At 29.9% G+C, this 17778-nt stretch overlaps 1 pseudogene; it reads left to right on the forward strand.

Moving 5' to 3' along the window:
• Positions 1-17778, forward strand: part of LOC139866503 (ribonuclease TUDOR 2-like) — an 86322-nt pseudogene that overhangs the window by 59191 nt on the left and 9353 nt on the right.

Consider the following 17778-nt stretch of genomic DNA (forward strand, 5'->3'; position numbering starts at 1 on the left):
CTTTTACAAATTCCTTTATAAACTTTGTTTCTTCTTTCTTTTCGACTGGTTTACAAAGAAGATTTTGAAGTTTTGCCAACATAATGTGTAGATGGGTCAATTTTTATATGTACTTCTAGTTTACTTGAAAAATGTGTCAATTTACGAATGGAAGGGTGTCTCTCTATTTATACTAGTTTGAGCAATACGAGATATGGTTACACGTTAACTTGAATTCTGTTTATTCGCACTAAACAGGTTGTTCATGTCCATGAGACTATAACAATCTTAAACCAAGATTTGCATCTTCTTGAATTTATTAAATATAAGCAACGAATATGGTGTAACCAAATTCGGTTCGGTACCGGTATTGGTACCGGCTACCGAAATTTGGAGATCGGTACCAGTTGTGACGACCCGGAAATTTTCGACTAAATTTAAACTTTATCTTTATATTATTCTGACACGATAAGCAATGTTTGTTAAGTTAAATCTCAAGGATTTTAAACTATGTTTATACATTCATTTAAACCTCGACCAAATTTCAATGATTCACGAACCAATAAATGAACATATATGAATATGTATGTATATGTGTATATATTATAAATTGAAAATGTCAACAAAGTATTTAAACGTATAATGCTTTATATGAACGTATTTGTTTCAATATGATTATCGACGATATTAAAAAAATATATATTAAATGATTGAATTATCAGAAACATTGAATTATGATTACAAGTCTCTGTTGAGAGGTCCACTATGATTTGAGAAAATCTATTCCTCTTAACGATATTCGGAATAATTTGTAAAGCTATTTATAAATAAAAACCAAAAGTGTCATTTACGAAAGTTAGATAAAAGTTAGTGGAGAATCGGTTTCCATAATATTCTATTAATCTATTTTCAAACGTACAAAGACGTTTTCAGTTTAAAAAGAACTTTATTATTAAAACGTATATAACTTTTATAAATATCTAGAATCAATTTTAACAACTCATTACTTAACCAGTATAATAAATATAACGATATTTATATATTATTTCATTAAATATATATAACGATTTATATTAATATTATATATATTTATAAGCGTATTATACATACATAGTTTTTATACTTTTACTATACTTTAACTTTACCTTTACTTTACTTTTACTTTACTTTAACTTTAATAATTCATTTTAATAATTCATACTTTAATAATTCACTTTAATAATTCATACTTTAATAATTCACTTTAATAATTCATACTTTAATAATTTACTTTAATAATTCATACTTTAATAATTCACTTTAATAATTCATACTTTAATAATTCACTTTAATAATTCATACTTTAATAATTCACTTTAATAATTCAAAAATGTATTATAAATATAATTCAACAGGTTTCATTATTTCATAGAAACTTGAAAATATATTTCTCTAAACTCTCTCAATCGATTTACATATATACATATATATATATATATATATATATATATATATATATATATATATATATATATATATATATATATATATATATATATATATATATATATATATATATATATATATATATATATATATATATATATATATATTTGCTCTGTATTATTTCAAGATATTATTAGTATACATAAAATATTACGATGGAGTGCTGTCCGAGTGATTTCAAAATAGTTTTTTTGAATGAGTCGAAGCTAAGGAAATTATGGGTTATAGCTATGAAGGTGATGGGTATGGTTTATGGGTATGCTCGTGAGGTCAATCTAGTGTTTATCATCTCCGTTGCGTCTACGTACTTTCCTGCAATATTGAATCTCAATATTGATACGTGAGCACGCATAACTTAACTTTTATATATCAATAGTGTATCCCTGACTAGTGCTCGAGTATATAGGAGTATGCATACTTGTACATTCGATATTGTCCTTAGATAGGTTTGTTGAATCCTGAATTAGATACATATGCTACTGAGATAGGGTATATGATATGCATGTCGTTGGAAAGCTAGCGAAAAATTAAGAACTTTTCATTTAGATATCGAATGGTTTCGATGAACGGATTAGAAGTTATAGTCAACTAAATTTTAGTATTATTGTTAAAATGATCATTATTACTATCGTCGTTATTATTTTAATGAAAATATCATTGTTATTATAAAATATCATTATTACTATTATGTTAGTATTATCATTTTATCATAATAACATTTTTAGTAAATATAAATATTGTTATTTTTTATAGAATAATAATAATTATTATTACAAAATAATACAACTTTTACTTATTATTATTATGATCAATATTATTTTATCAAATAAATAGGGGATACAAAGATATTTTTCACCACGCGTAATATAATTATATTAATAATACTTACCACTATAGTTTTACGATATTAAGTGAACTTTATAAATTTTACTACTTAAGATATATAAAAGTATATTTTATCATATATAAACGTTAATATAAATTTTTATTAATAAACGACTTTTATTATTATAAATATATTTAAATATATAAAACGACTATAGTTAAGTTATATAATAAACACGTATAAATTTTAGAAGTCATTTTGGGTCAAGTTGACTTTTGTTGACATTTGTTGACTTTTGCATACTAGTCTCGAGCATTAGGATTGTGGTACACTATGACTTGACCAAAAATTGTTAGACAAATATTGACCAACATATAAATATATATAATTAATATAGGTTCGTAAATCCGAGGCCAACCTTGCACTTGTTAAATGACGTTATATGTATTTTTACTACGAAATACAGTATGGTGAGTTTCATTTGCTCCCTTTTATATATATTTTTAGGACTGAGAATACATGCGCTGTTTTTATAAATGTTTTACGAAATAGGCACAAGTACTAAAACTAATTCTACGTGGGTTTAAACCAGAAATATACCCTTAGCTTGGTAACATTAAACTACTTGTCTATGTACGGTAGGCGCGAATCCTAAAGATAGATCTATTGGGCCTGACAAACCCCATCCTGACTATGGGATGCTTTAGTACTTCGAGGTTATTTTAAATACACCTGATCTGGTGTACTTCAGAGGGTAAAACATGAACGTTAAGGCTTGTTACCGGGTGCCTACAACTTATAGAATACTTTTTTACACTTGCGAGTGTACAGATATTTATAAACGGAAATCTTGTGGTCTATTAATATATTGAAATGATTGTTATGATAAACCTATGAACTCACCAACCTTTTGATTGACACTTTAAAGCATGTTTATTCTCAGGTATTAAAGAAATCTTCCACTGAGCATTGGCTCATTTTAAGGATATTACTTGGAGTCATTCATGGCATATTTTGAAAGACGTTGCATTCGAGTCATTGAGTTCATCAAGATTATTATTAAGTCAATTATAGTTGGATGTATTATGAAATGGTGTGCATACCATCAATTTTCGTTGTAAAGAAAGTATATCTTTTAAAAACGAATGCAATGTTTGTAAAATGTATCATATAGAGGTCAAATACCTCGCGATGTAATCAACTATTGTGAATCGTTTATAATGTATATGAACGGGTCCTTTCAGTTGGTATCAGAGCGGTGGTCTTAGCGAACCTTGTCTGCATTAGTGTGTCTAACTGATAGTCGTTAGGATGCATTAGTGAGCCTGGACTTCGACCGTGTCTACATGTCAAAAGTTTTGCTTATCATTTTTGTCGAAAATTGCCTGCTTATCATTCTTAGTCTAGACACGTTTTACTGCATTGATTGCATGAATAGTGTATAGACAAAATTCATATCTTAGCGTATCTGCTAATCCATATCTTAGCGTATCTGTTACTGTAAACTTTGCCTGACATATCCCGTAAATTCCTCAGTAATCTACGAAATCTTTTGCGCTATATATATATATATATATATATATATATATATATATATATATATATATATATATATATATATATATATATATATATATATATATATATATATATATATTCTATGTAATTAGAATACCACTCGATAGCCGAAAAATCATTTCATATCAAAAAATCCTTTATTCAATCGAACGAGATGGAATTCGTCATTAGTTCAAGTCCCTCGAATTTTGATATAGAATCCCACTCAAGCTTCGAAAGCAGTGTGACCGGAATGGATCAACCAATTAGCCATCATCTATTCTGGATGAATTGGGGATGTGTTCGTAGCCTCCTCAATAATTGGAGACAAGAAGAAGGTGATCCCTTCCATCCACCACATTGCCCTTTTGGCGATGAACCTGAAGCACTTACCGGCGAACCGGTCCGAAACACCATTTTCTCTCTCATTTCCAGAGTATCTCGTCACGATTATATACTACATCAAATTCTAGATTTTATTTATCCGCTCGTCCGAACCGACATTCACCCCGGTGTAATAGAAGAAGTCAACGAGCTTCGCGCTCGAGTAGTGACTTTAGAGAATATGGTGCAAGGGTTACAAACACCACCAGCAGCACCAGCAGCATAACCAGTACCACCATTAGCAACACCAACAGTAGCATCACCACCACCAACAGTAACATCCGCATCCCACACTTCAACATCACAACCTATATCCCACGAGTACCAATGACATACACTATATAGATACCAAGGAATACCAACAACAACAAACGATGAAGTATTGATTCATAACTTCATTGGAGAAACATTTTGCGACGATTATGTATTCTCTAAAGTCTTAGAGATTATCTATTCTAGCCCTAACCATAAATTAGATGAGTGAACCCAAATGATAGAAGGAAGAGTAGAAACCCTGACAAGAATGATGTGTGGTTTACAAGCTAGACTTGATTTACCAACAACATCAACAGTACCATGAACATCACTAGTACAGTCAGTGCCATCAGCGTTGTCAGAATCAGCAGCACCTATAACATCACAAACTCCGTCAGTTCAAGAATCACCGTAGACATCATTATAAATCAACAACAAGTATGTCATATCAATGAGTTATGAAGTATTAACTCATTTCCACTGAAGGATTTATATGTATATCTTATATATATAAATTTTTAGACCATAATAAATATTTTCGTACTAAGCTATTATGTGTGAATCTTAACTACTCGGTTAATTCATGTTACTAATATGCAATAATGTACGTCCTTCGTCCACAACTTAACCATCATTAACTACAATCTCTGCCTCAATTCAATAAATCCCAATTCATAATAAATCAAATGAATTATTCAAATATAAGTTTGATTTTTCACTTTCATCGTCGATGTACTCGAAACTTTTCAAATAACATTATTCGTACCTTGCGAAATTCACAAGAATTCCACAAACACCAACAAATAACGAAGTATTAATTTATAATTTCAATTTTATTGAATAAATGCTCCGTAAAAGTTAAAGTAATTTCTAAAGTCTTTAGGGATTAGTCAGTTCTAGTTTCAACCGTAAATCAAATGAGTTTAATTTAATATTAACTCATTAAATCTATGTTACATCTGAAGAAAATATGCACATATATATTTTCATAAAGACTGTAATAAAATTCTGTTGTACAAAATATTAATTGTGAAAATTTTTTTAACGGGTAGGTAATACCCGAGAGATATATAAATTCACAATTAATATGTTACATTTTTCGAATCTGATTACGCAAATCATCAACTATACTCCCTAATCTCACAACAATATACATTATTGTATAGAAATCAAAACAACCATTCTCACCCAAATTTGATTACGCATTCTGATTTTGACAAATCAAAATCCAAGTCATGATTTAACAGAAGACATCACTCTTAGATTCCTACATCTTTCAAAGCTATACTTTGACTTCAAAACTGTGTTAGAACATCATATGTATATTAACGATTACAAACTGTGTTCAAACTCTTCGAAGTTTTTGAAGACACTTCAAACAATGAACAACCGAGATGATGATCCAACCACATATTACCCACAGTTATGTACCTAAAAAGCTCTCGAAGCCAAAGTCATAGTTCGACGCGTATCCGTGTCAGACCCTTTGGCATTTATTAGCTAAAATGACTTTTCAATTCCTTTTCAAAGTAGCCAGTTTTGTCACAGCTCCAGCAAGTCAACTTCGACTTTTCAGTCGGACTAGTCTTATTATAACCTCGATAGATACGTTGCCCTTTCGTCATCATTACTGGGGAACCTTTCATATCTCGCCACCTTAGCAATAAACTTACCAACAACTACAATTAGCTTTGACTTTTCGAAAAATCATTATATTTATTGAAATTACATCATTTACTCATTCGCATCTTGTAACGAGAATTGTCATACGAATCATCGAAAATCAGTAAACAGTATTTTGAAATCTCGCAGCATGTCTACGCCAACAGTTATATGTGTACGTAAAACGTCTATCTCCTGGGCTTACATACTTTGAATGTGAAGTTCTGAAAAATATTTTGAACTGCAAACTAGTTCTTGAAATGCTGATGAAGCATCAAAAACTGTAAACGATCTTAACAGTAAAAAGTTTGATGACAAAGAATAGTAAGGTGGTAAAGCTGAGAAAAAAAGAAGGTTTGGAACTGGAAAACGGATTGAGCAAAGTATGAAGGAGGCTGTGGACAAATCACAAGGACGAAATCTACCTTCAAAGAATCCAAATGATTCAGTGTCTGCTGAAATCCTTAACAAATACCTTGCTCCTTACTCTAAAACCCTTGCGGACAATATTCTTCATCATCCTCTTATCTTAAATATTCTAAGATATCATCGTATCTTCCATTATAAATATCCTCCATAATTCTGAAGATATTTTCATAATCATTCTTATCTGAAATCATTTATCCCCTCGCGTTATCTGTATCACATCATAAAGGAAATTGTTTTAGTTTCTAAATTATGAAACCTTCGAGTATAAAGTATGAATGTTTTGAAGTAGTGTTGGGAACTGAAGCATGAGTTAGTATAATATAATGACACTTGATCGGCGTGATTATATTACAGTAAGTCATGCTGAGTTTTTAAATGAAACGTGATGATTCACAGATCATAAAATCATCATGTGCCATGTTACACGACTCTTGTATTCTATTTAACCTCTAAAATATCAAGAAAATATTTCTTGATGATTCGGTCTTTTCCAGGGTATTCTGGTAATTTAACAAATCAAGACCGTGCCATTACCATTTCCTTCTTAGAACATTAACAATGTTCATTCCGAAATTTATATCTGCGAATTATGGACCATTACAAGCGATGCTTAATCGCAAGAAGAAGAAACGAAAGGACAAAGCTCCAAAATAGAAATTGGAGTATAAATCGCAGCAAATAGGAGGGAGTATTAACTGTGGATGACAATGATTATAGAAGACAGAAACAGGGACTTTGAAATATAAGGGAAGATATAAAACCCAACAACCACCCAAAAATTATAAACCTTATATATCGATGCATATAGCAATATAAAGACACGGAAGAACTAAAAACACTATAAAACCGAGAGTATAGTAGAAGTAAATAGATTCTTCCGGAGGCAGATGAAAAAGAAGAACGACAGATATCAAAGTGAGGAGTATATCGAGAATCAGTACTGGATGAAGCATATTGACAAATACTTTAAAATATGAGTTGAGGGAGAAAGAATAGAAGGTGTGAGTTGTAAGGAAACGAAGGAGGTGGATTTATAGTGAAATACCCGACAGAGAAATCAAGATGGATTATCGTATTAATTCGAAGAGAATCATAATCTCCTTAATCACCGAAGCATCAAATCCAATATAGATTACAAAGATTTTCTTTAAATTCGAAGATCAATTGTGATGATGTCAAAAGATATGACGAATCACTATAATCTTATTTCCTTCATTTACGATAACTTCCTTCATACGCTTCGAGTAATCGAATTATTTTATCCATATTTCTTAGACATGATAAAACTTTATAATCGTCATAATAACATTCTCATTGTTAGCCATGACGACCTCTATCAAATTTCAGGGACTAAATTTCTTTAACGGGTAGGTACTGTGACGACCCGGAAATTTTTGACTAAATTTAAACTTTATCTTTATATTATTCTGACATGATAAGCAATGTTTGTTAAGTTAAATCTCAAGGATTTTAAACTATGTTTATACATTCATTTAAACGTCGACCAAATTCCAATGATTCACGAACCAATAAATGAACATATATGAATATGTATGTATATGTGTATATATTATAAATTGAAAATGTCAACAAAGTATTTAAACGTATAATGCTTTATATGAATGTATTTGTTTCAATATGATTATCGACGAAATTAAAAAAAATATATTAAATGATTAAATTATCAGAAACATTGAATTATGATTACAAGTCTCTGTTGAGAGGTCCACTATGATTTGAGAAAATCTATTCCTCTTAACGATATTCGGAATAATTTGTAAAGCTATTTATAAATAAAAACAAAAAGTATCATTTACGAAAGTTAGACAAAAGTTAGTGGAGAATCGGTTTCCATAATATTCTATTAATCTATTTTCAAACGTACAAAGACGTTTTCAGTTTAAAAAGAACTTTATTATTAAAACGTATATAACTTTTATAAATATCTAGAATCACTTTTGACAACTCATTACTTAACCAGTATAATAAATATAACGATATTTATATTTTATTTCATTAAATATATATAACGATTTATATTAATATTATATATATTTATAAGCGTATTATACATACATAGTTTTTATACTTTTACTATACTTTTACTTTACCTTTACTTTACTTTTACTTTACTTTAACTTTAATAATTCATTTTAATAATTCATACTTTAATAATTCACTTTAATAATTCATACTTTAATAATTCACTTTAATAATTCATACTTTATGATAATGCTAAAAACGAACATATATTTCATAGCATTATCTCTCAAGAAAGACAAGCTTTTAGTTGCAATTGTCCTATTTACAAGTGATATTCGTTTAAATAATAAAAGGTGAAGACAAAAGACAGATTCGATGAATTAAAGATGCAAACGACCAAAAAGCTCAAAAGTACAAAATACAATCAAAGTGGTTCCAATTATTGATGAGAAACGTCTCGAAATTACAAGAGTACAAGACGCGAAACGCAAAATACAAGATATTAAATTGTACGCAAGGAAGTTCGAAAATCCGGAACTGGGACCAAAGTCAACTCTCAACGCTTGACGCGACGGACCAAAAATTTCAAGTCAACTATGCATAAGAATAAAATAATATATATAATTAATTATATATATTATTATATAATATAATTTTACGCAGCCCACATTTTGGATCTAATATGTGAGCTGTTTTCAGACCTCCGCACTCGCGGTACTTTTTTGAAGGAAACCTCAGCACTCGCGGAACTCTACAGTGCAATGTGGACCTATAAAAGCCATCGAATTCTGCACGAATTTTACATCTTTTTCTTTCCTTTCTATCTATCACTCGTATATATATATGTATATATATATTTATATTATAATTTTAATTTTAATTTTAAATTCTACTAATAAGGGTATGTTAGCGAATGTTGTAAGGTGTAAGTCGAAATTCTGTCCGTGTAACGCTACGCTATTTTTAATCACTGTAAGTTATGGTTAATGTTATTTTTAATTTAATGTCTCGTAGCTAAGTTATTATTATGCTTATTTAATGCCGAAGTAATCATGATGTTGGGCTAAAATATTTAAAATTGGGTAATTGGGCTTTGTACCATAATTGGGGTTTGGAAAAAAGAACGACACTTGTGGAATTTAGACTATGGGCTATTAATGGGCTTTATATTTGTTTAACTAAATGATAGTTTGTTAATTTTAATATAAAGATTTACAATTGGACGTACCTATAAATAACCATATACACTCGATCGAACACGATGGGCGGGATATTTATATGTACGAATAATCGTTCATTTAACCGGACACGGGAATGGATTAATAGTCTATGGAATTATTAAAACAGGGGTGAAATTATGTACAAGGATACTTGGCATAATTGATAACAAAGTATTAAAACCTTGGGTTACACGCAGTCGATATCCTGGTGTAATTATTAAACAAAGTATTAAGACCTTGTTACAGTTTAAGTCCCCAATTAGTTGGAATATTTGACTTCGGGAATAAGAATAATTTGACGAGGACACTCGCACTTTAAATTTATGACCGATGGACTGTTATGGACAAAAACCAGACGGACATATTGAATAATCCAGGACAAAGGACAATTAACCTATGGGAATAAACTAAAAATCAACACGTCAACCATCATGATTACGGAAGTTTAAATAAGCATAATTCCTTTATTTCATATTTAATTTCCTTTATTTTATATTTAATTGCACTTCTAATTATCGCACTTTTATTTATTTTCTTCGTATTTTATCGCACTTTTATTTATCGCAATTTCATTATCGTTATTTACTTTATGCTTTAAATTAAGTTATATTTATTTTTAATATTTTACATTAGGTTTTAACTGCGACTAAAGTTTTAAAAATCGTCAAACCGGTCATTAAACGGTAAAACCCCCCTTTTATAATAATAATATTACTTATATATATTTTTGTATTTTTACAAATATAGTTTTTAAATATATAGCGTTAAGCTTGTTTAAGTGTATCCCTATGGAACGAACCGGACTTACTAAAAACTACACTACTGTACGATTAGGTACACTGCCTATAAGTGTTGTAGCAAGGTTTAGGTATATCCATTCTATAAATAAATAAATATCTTGTGTAAAATTGTATCGTATTTAATAGTATTTCGTTGTAAAAATAATACTATTTTATATACACCTCGCATAACATCACTTTAATAATTCATACTTTAATAATTCACTTTAATAATTCATAATTTAATAATTCACTTTAATAATTCATACTTTAATAATTCACTTTAATAATTCAAAAATCTATTATAAATAGAATTCAATAGGTTTCATTATTTCATAGAAACTTGAAAATATATTTCTCTAAACTCTCTCAATCGATTTACATATACATATATATATATATATATATATATATATATATATATATATATATATATATATATATATATATATATATATATATATATATATATATATATATATATATATATATTGCTCTGTATTATTTCAACATATTATTAGTATACATAAAATATTACGACGGAGTGCTGTCCGAATGATTTCAAAATAGTTTTTTTGAATGAGTCGAAGCTAAGGAAATTATGGGTTATAGCTATGGAGGTGATGGGTATGGTTCATGGGTATGCTCGTGAGGTCAATCTAGTGTTTATCATCTCCGTTGCGTCTATGTACTTTCCTGCAATATTGAATCTCAATATTGATACGTGAGCACTCATAACTTAAATTTTATATATCAATAGTGTATCCCTGACTAGTGCTCGAGTATATAGGATTATGCATACTTGTACATTCGATATTGTCCTTAGATAGGTTTTTTGAATCCTGAATTAGATACATATACTACTGAGATAGGGTATACGATATGCATGTCGTTGGAAAGCTAGTGAAAAATTAAGAACTTTTCATTTAGATATCGAATGGTTTCGATGAACGGATTAGAAGTTATAGTCAACTAAATTTTAGTATTATTGTTAAAATTATCATTATTACCATCGTCGTTATTATTTTAATGGAAATATCATTGTTATTATAAAATATCATTATTACTATTATGTTAGTATTATCATTTTATCATAATAACAATTTTAGTAAATATAAATATTGTTATTTTTTTATAGAATAATAATAATTATTATTACAAAATAATACAACTTTTACTTATTATTATTATGATCACTATTATTTTATCAAATAAATAGGGGATACAAAGATATTTTTCACCACGCGTAATATAATTACATTAATAATACTTACCACTATAGTTTTACGATATTAAGTGAACTTTATAAATTTTACTACTTAAGATATATAAAAGTATATTTTATCATATATAAACGTTAATATAAATTTTTATTAATAAATGACTTTTATTATTATAAATATATTTAAATATATAAAACGACTATAGTTAAGTTATATAATAAACACGTATAAATTTTAGAAGTCATTTTGGGTCAAGTTGACTTTTGTTGACATTTGTTGACTTTTGGATACTAGTCTCGAGCATTAGGATTGTGGTATACTATGACTTGACCAAAAATTGTTAGACAAATATTGACCAACATATAAATATATATAATTAATATAGGTTCGTGAATCCGAGGCCAACCTTGCACTTGTTAAATGACGTTATATGTATTTTTACTACGAAATACAGTATGGTGAGTTTCATTTGCTCCCTTTTATATATATTTTTGGGACTGAGAATACATGCGCTGTTTTTATAAATGTTTTACGAAATAGGCACAAGTACTAAAACTAATTCTACGTGGGTTTAAACCAGAAATATACCCTTAGCTTGGTAACATTAAACTACTTGTCTATGTACGTTAGGCGCGAATCCTAAAGATAGATCTATTGGGCCTGACAAACCCCATCCTGACTATGGGATGCTTTAGTACTTTGAGGTTATTATAAACACACCTGATCTGGTGTACTTCAGAGGGTAAAACATGAACGTTAAGGCTTATTACCGGGTGCCTACAACTTATAGAATACTTTTATACACTTGCGAGTGTACATATATTTATAAACGGAAATCTTGTGGTCTATTAATATATTGAAATGATTGTTATGATAAACCTATGAACTCACCAACCTTTTGGTTGACACTTTAAAGCATGTTTATTCTCAGGTATTAAAGAAATCTTCCGCTGTGCATTAGCTCATTTTAAGGATATTACTTGGAGTCATTCATGGTATATTTTGAAAGACGTTGCATTCGAGTCATTGAGTTCATCAAGATTATTATTAAGTCAATTATAGTTGGATGTATTATGAAATGGTGTGCATACCGTCAATTTTCATTGTAAAGAAAGTATGTCTTTTAAAAACGAATGCAATGTTTGTAAAATGTATCATATAGAGGTCAAATACCTCGCGATGTAATCAACTATTGTGAATCCTTTATAATGTATATGAACGGGTCCTTTCACCAGTACCGAACTGGTATTGGTTAAGTTTGTTAGAAATAGGAGGCTATGTATATATTAATTGTAGAAAAGAGGATTGATGATTTAGATGTTTGATTGATCTTGAAGGCTTTGTTTATTACTTGATTTGCTTGATTACAAATGAGAGGTGAATCCCTCTATTTATACTACTCAATGGAGTAGTCTAGAATACTTCATTATCTACTAATATCTAGATATTTCCTAAGTATTTTCTAGACTTAGATATTTTACATGATTATTCTACACACTTACTACATATTACTTGAAATTTCTAGATAATGGACTATAATCTTGATATAATACACTTGTATACTTGCAAGCCCAAATCCAAACACATGGCCCAAAATCAAGTTTAGCTTCCAACAAACTTATTCGGTTTCGGTACCGGTTCTGTACCGAATACCATCCCTAGAAGATACGTATCAGAATTGGTCGAGGAAGATAAAAGTTGGGCTGCACAATTATATTGAGTTATGTGAGGATCGAATGGGCTTGGGGTGATAAACTTGGAGTAAAAGAAAAGAAGTTCCAGCAAATTTTCTATTTCAATTATAATTATTTACTTTCTTTATTAAACTTATCTTGTTTTTAGTATTTATTTATATTCCTTTACATTTCTTTTTGTAACTCAGTTTTTTTATGAGATATTAATAAAATCACCCGTCAGTTTTCACGTTTGGCACAAGCTGTGCAGAACATTTAACCGTGAAGGTTTATGTTTTTTATCTGTTAACTGTGGAGGTTTATCATCCTGTTATCTTTTTAGTTTTTATTATTCAGTTAAAAAATCAAGAGTTTAGCTGCACTTGTGAGTTTTATTGTCCATATTGTTTGCTATTGTGTTTCTATTTATAATCAGCCATTAAGATTAAGATCTTACATTAAAGTTACTAATGATCCAGCACCAGATAAAAAAACAGTAAGAAGAATTTAAGATTCGTAGAATTTTTTTTTTTTTTTTTTTAGTATATTGAAATTGTAACTGTTTTGGATATTTAAGTCTAAATTGTTTTAATTTGAGCCAGTGGTGTCCAAAGTCCTAGGTGGTGGAAAATTCTATGTCCAGGCCGTTGCAGATTAGAAAGTTGCATCCATTCAGTAACAACTTGCTGCTTTAAACATTAAAGAAGCACCTACGATTGGTGCATTTAACCTAAAAAAGGGTGATATTGTTCTTGCTCAGTTTAGTCAAGATAACTATTGGAACCGAGCTATGGCGAGTTTTGTTTACTTTCAGTGATATGTGATATTTGGTACTAAAAAGCTCGCTTGAGGGGCAAAGATGTGCATGATTGGAAAAACATGGGTGCATGTTTGGGTCATTAGTTAGTATGTGTCAAAATAGACGAGGTTGGTTGATCTGGAAACACTCATTTGTCCTTTTTCGGAAATAATAAATATTTTCAAAAAAATTATTCTAGTCTTAACCCTAAAGGTCATGTTTAAGAAAATTATTTATGCATAATTAGTTGTACACAAAAGTTAAGTAGGGTAGTTACTAGCAACTTACAAGTCATTTAAGCATGTCTTAAAATCTTAAAAGATAACCCTCAGGACTATGTTTAAAAAATTCTATGTTTTATTATTGGTTGTGTGAAAAATATAATTATCATAATGGGCAAATGATTTAAGCGGTTCTATACATTGAAGATATAGTCATGGTTGTAAAATCGGGATTAACCCATGTTTAATCGTTTTTAGAAGCAGGCTAGATTAATCTTGTTAAAAGCTTTCAACGGGTCAAAATCGGTCAAAGTCAAAGTGGGTCAACTTCCATTAATCCTCTTTTAGTGAATTTATTAGGATTATCCGACCTGTTTCCTTACTACCCTAAGTATTTTTGTTTGACTCATTTGACCAGTTCAATGATAAATGGGGATAGTTCATTATCTCTAAACTCGGGGAATTCTCCTTGAATTATAATTTTTTAATTTTGATTTCGTAGTGAAAGGTTGTAAACAGTCCACGTGGTGTTGTTCAATCAACTAAAGACTAATTCGAAGTGTTCTACATCGACTATGGAAACTAAGAAACCGTGGGTGCGTTTGTTTGCCTCTTAATGGAATCATTCAGTGCTGAATGCTGAACCATTCAGCATTCAGCGTGTTTGTTTCTAACCTCTGAATGACATACGGTACTGAATGGTTCAGAATTCAGTGCTGAACCATTCAGAGTTGAAGCACCCTCTTAACCATTAAGAGCCTAAATTTTCTGTAATATTGGTTTCAAATCATATCCAGAACGTTTAACCAACAAGTATATTGTATTTTTTATTCATGTAACACGTTAATAAAGTAATTTTACTCAATTCATATCGTTAATATAAAACGATTATCAAACAGCTTATTTTCATTCAGAACAAACTTTATTCAGAGGTCTGAACCATTCAGATTCTGAACCATTCAACGCTAAATCATTCAGTTTTATCAAACACACCCTTACAGTCAGTTACGCCCGTTAGATCCATCTGTATCTTCTGCACCCGGGCTAGCCCAACATTTTCAACTTGCTTACGTAAAGGTACCTGCATTTGAGGACGATTATAGTCAATTGCAAGAAGCGGCTGTGCATTTAAGCGAAACCATACTTAGTGAGCCAAAGGAATATAGGGTTGTAATTGAGACCGAGATGGTTCGGGTGGTAAGCTAAAGGACAAGGGACAAGCAACTGGAAGTATTCTCTTGGTTAGTAAAATCGATGAGTCTGATATCAGTGTTAATGCTACTATGCTCAAGGTACTCTCTTTTGTTTCAATTTGGTAACTTTATTTTTATAAATAGTTAGTGACTTAGTGTACCCTGTACTATATTAGGAGTACAAAATGATATTAAGTACGAGTAAATAAGAGTAATACTCCGTATTAAAGAATGATGATTTATAAACATTAAAAAGAGGGCATGTTGCGTTAAAACCACCTACAGTAGAAACTCTATAAAATAATATACTTGGGACCACCAAAATTTATTAATTAAAAGAGTTATTAATTAATCGATAAATTAATAATTAATAATTTATATATTAATTAATATTTTATAAATTTATAGTAGAATACTTAGTTTACAAACACCTTTCAACCTTCCACTTAATTATTGTATACAATGCATGTATATCAAATGAACGGTCCAATTTGAAAGAAACCTTCAATCTCTCACCTTATTATGCTTTTTGTGTTCAATGTATCACTTTATAGACATTAAAAATATTTTCTATATAAATACAAGATCAAAATAGGTTAACACAAACAAATCATACACAAAACATGGCTTCCCATCTTAAAGGTGTGAAAAAAACAACAATGACAGACGAGATTCGAAGAGCATTATACAAGCACAACAAGGATAATCCAAGTCTCACTCAAAAGCAATTGCAAGAATAGGTTCATAGTAACTATGGTTTGCAGGTGAGTCAAGCGATAATATCGAATACAGTTAAGCGGTCTTTAGAGTATCTCTCACTTGCTCCCGAAAGAGGCGATGTTAAGCGACACAAACCGGCAAAATTTCCTGACCTAGAAAAATCTCTCTATGAATGGATTCTTCAATATCAAGAACATGTGAATAGTGTTGCAAAAAACGGGATTAAACGGCGATTAATCGGTGATTAAACGGAAATTTAACACTTCCGTTAAGTTTAATGTAATTCGCTATTAAAAACGATCAACGCCGATTAATTCAGTCAAACACGATTAAACGGGATTAATCAGATTAATTCGGGATCAAACGGAGTAATTCGGACAAAAAAAATTTATTTAATAAAATATTCATTTTGGAAACTGTTATTTTTAATATATTTATATTTATTATTTATTTTTATTATATATATTCATAAAAGTCTACATTGGTCACCATCTGATTAATCCCCGATTAATCTCCGAATTGCCGATTAATCCTTCAAATGTCCCGACCGATTAATCCCCGAATAGAGTTTTTTACAACCTTGCATGTGAATATGACAGGTGAACTAATCATCGAGAAGGCGAAAAAGTTCATGAAATATATGTATCCAGTGGATACTCCGGACTTTACTTTTTCTATTGGTTGGCTTGGAAAGTTCAAAGCAAGATATGGAATTAAAAAATTTCAGCATTTTTAGCATGGACTATGGATGTTCGTGCAAATACAATTGCGAACTGCTTTCGTCATTGTAAACTTCAATCAACAGATAACATGAATTTTGAGAACTCAGATGAAGGTGGTGAAAGCACTCAAGAACTTTAGAATTTGATCAAAGAGTTGGGTTATCGCAATGCAATAGATGTCGAAGATGTTCTAACTCACCCAGAAGAAAATGTAGTTGCACAGTTGTTGACTGATGAAGAAATTATTGAAAGCGTTATTAGAATTAATAAAGATGATATCGATGAAGAAGATGATGAAAGTTCTACAATGGAGCCCCCTTCGCGAAACGAAGCTATTAAAGCGGCAATCACATTGAATAATTTCTTGTTGAGCTATGAGAAAACAACACCAGAAGTTCTTACCATGCTAAGGAAAATTAGAGATGAGATTCAAGGGGAAATTGATTTCAACAAAAAACAAAAGACATTTGAGTCATTTTTTAAGAAACCTTCATAAATCATTCATGTAATATGTTATATACTGTATAAGGAATTATTAATTTATATTTTATATGGGGTCTAAAGAAATTATCAAAATTGTATTATCTTATAATTTTAGCGAATTATTTATTTAGCACCCTATCCCCAAGTCGGAACCGGCAAAAAACATTATCTTATAGAGTTTATTA

This window comes from Rutidosis leptorrhynchoides, chromosome 9, assembly GCF_046630445.1.
Source record: "Rutidosis leptorrhynchoides isolate AG116_Rl617_1_P2 chromosome 9, CSIRO_AGI_Rlap_v1, whole genome shotgun sequence".
Lineage (NCBI taxonomy): Eukaryota > Viridiplantae > Streptophyta > Magnoliopsida > Asterales > Asteraceae > Rutidosis > Rutidosis leptorrhynchoides.